This window comes from Hirundo rustica, chromosome 9, assembly GCF_015227805.2.
Source record: "Hirundo rustica isolate bHirRus1 chromosome 9, bHirRus1.pri.v3, whole genome shotgun sequence".
Lineage (NCBI taxonomy): Eukaryota > Metazoa > Chordata > Aves > Passeriformes > Hirundinidae > Hirundo > Hirundo rustica.
Genome location: NC_053458.1, coordinates 8,870,777 through 8,873,623, shown reverse-complemented (window position 1 = coordinate 8,873,623; position 2,847 = coordinate 8,870,777).

The following is a 2,847-nucleotide window of genomic DNA, read 5'->3' as shown; positions in this document are numbered from 1 at the left end:
TTTCTGTGGGGATCTGGGGAAAGCCTGCATTCCACAGAAAAGGAAGGACCCTCAAAAAGAAAAAGAAGAAAAGGGGGAGTGTGCAAAAGAAGGGAGATCCTACGAGTCAGGGAGGCCAGTGGAGAGCCACAGCATCCACAGGGGCTGAGTGCAACAGTGGTCCCAGGGAAATGTGGTGGTGGTTGGCACCCAGGGAGTGCCCTGAGCTCATACCATGGTGGTGACTTGGAAGATAGGCTCTGTTTGATTGTGGACAAACAATATAAACAATAAATATTTTTGGACTGCTTTTTTGCCTGGTTCTGGTGTCCCTGAGGAAGATGTTTGGCATCCTCCCCTCTCCTTGCTTATACTGGAGGGACTCAGTATCCTGCAGAGACAGCAAGGGAAATGACAGGATTATTCCCCATGGTGATTATCCTGTGATCTCTCAGGGCTGTATAAATGGGAGCTGATTACAGCAGAAAAGGAGTAAATTGTGTAATTAGAGAGGGGGAAGAGGGGAGGACTTAACCTCTGCGTGAAGGTGCTGGTTTGGAGAGTTGAAAAGAGAACACTGAGCAGTGTCTGTTCTGGTACCCACAGCCCTGGAAAGGGCGAACCTGGTCCTTGGCTGTTCCTGTTGCTTTGTGCAAGCCCTTTGATTTTTCCCTTCTGGAAAAAGAACAAATTATTTCTCTCTGCTGGAACTTTTGGCCAGTTTCTTTGTGAAGAAAGTCCCTCTTGCATGTCCACCTTGCCCCAGGCCTGCAGTGTGGTTGCCTTACGAGGGGACTGGCTGCACTCAGACACTGGCATCATCCCAAATTTCCCTCTGAGACTTGTCATGAATGGTTAGAAGAGAAAAGCCATTGCAGGACGGAGTCCACAGCAGTTCTATGTTGGGTGTAAGATGACTAAGATCTTTCCTGCTGCTCTGCATGGAGCAGGAATTTTGCCGCCCCTTTTTTTTTCACCTCAATTTTCCCATTGCAGGGAAAAAAAAAAAAGCACACAGCAGAACTACTCTCAGAGCCACGGAGAGGGAGGCTATTATTGTGAATATTATTCATGCCAGGAAAAATAGCCAATTACCTTCCTATAGAACCACTCTCTGCCCAGTGAGCCAGTAATTGCAACATCTAACATTCATCATGGAGCTCTGAAAGTGCTTTGGGAAGAAAATACTGGCAAATGGATGGACTTGAAAAAGACAGGGGGAAAAAGTAAGGTTAAGGCACTAGATATCCAGGGGGTGTAAAATGCCTGCAGGAAATCTGTGCCCACTTACAGCTCAAGTCCTAGAGACGCAAGAATTTGGCTTTGTCTTACGGCCGCTCAGTTTTATGTTTTAAAGGTACAAAACTGCATTAATGTAGATGGTTAATAAACTGAATACTGTGACACATGTAAGTTCTTGCATTTATTTCCCAGGTTTACCAGTGAAACAACCAACAAAGGGGAAACCTATCTTCACCTTTCTTCTTTTCCTCCTTGGAGGAGGAAGGAAAGACAAAGTCCTTTCAAGAGCTGCAGGGTGTTGAATATGTTTGCTCTGCTGAACTGCACTGAAGTCCACGTTTTACTCCCTGCCTGTCCCCAAGGTGATCCATGGACAATGTCTGGAGATTTGTCGGGTTTCCCAAGACCTATTAATGCTGTCAGCTGCTGAAACCTCCAGGAACCCACAGGTTCTGGGGGATGTGCTCCAAGGCCCGTGAGCAGCACCTCTTCCCCATGAGCAGTGCGGGAATCTCATCCTGAGGAAGATGCCTTTCCTATCTGGCAATGGAAGAGTTAACTGCATGTGTTGGAGGGCTTGGCTCATTTCACCGAGTTGTCTGGGGTTTTCCCTGAAGGGAAAGCCAGAAGGATAATTTAGCTGTGTGTCTTCAAAATGCTGCGGTTTTGCACCCTGTAAAATGTCTGTCCTTTAAATTGCTTGGTGAGCACCAGCCCTCATTTATCATGTCAGTTGTGATCCATGGAACAGCAACAGCCTGGCTCTTTCCTGAGGACTAGCCCGCCCTTCTGTTTGAAGGAAAACAAATCTATGCCGAAATTGCTGCTGCCCTGAGTTCGCTTTTTTGCCCTGAACTCTCACAAACACCCTTTAGGGTGCTCCAAAGGGATTTTCTCTTTGTTCCATGGGTGCAGAAAACAATGCTGGCCCATAATCACAGACTTTGGATCAGCCACAATGTCACTTAGGTAATGTCAAACCTGTCAGAACAGGTAAGCTCACAAAATAACCTAAGATTGTGACAAATTGGAGACAAAATTGTAGAGGGACAGCTTCCCCCTCTGCATTGCTCTTTCCTGGGTGCCAAGGGTCACCTGCCTGCTCATTACAGCAAGCAGGGCTGTAATTCCTGCTGCCAGGATCCACCGCAGCCATGGGCCCGCTCTCCTCTTCCGTCCTCTGTGTGGAGATGCCTCCCTTCACCTCACCGCCAGCACCTCAGCCGCTGAAGAGCCAAAATAATAATAAATGCTTATTCCTTGTACTGATTTCCCTACTACAGTCTTACACCCTGATCCTTTTGCGGCTCAGCTTCTGTAGGCCAACACGACTATTGCTTGAAGGGAACAGACCCGGCAGGATCTTTCTTTGGATAGAAAAAAAAAAACCAACACTTTTTTAAATTTTATTTTTCTCTCCCAGTCCCCCTTTGAACACCTCTGCTTGACACAGAAATTCACGATAAATCAAGTCCTCTTATTACTATATACAGATGTAAAAGCAGCGGATTGCCTGTCTTCGCCGTGCCCTCCCTCCGAGGAGCGCCGAGCGGGTCGATGCGGCTCTGTTCCGCTCGGCGCTCGCTTGGCCACGCCTGTGGGCGCGGGGCGGGGGCGGCCCGCCGG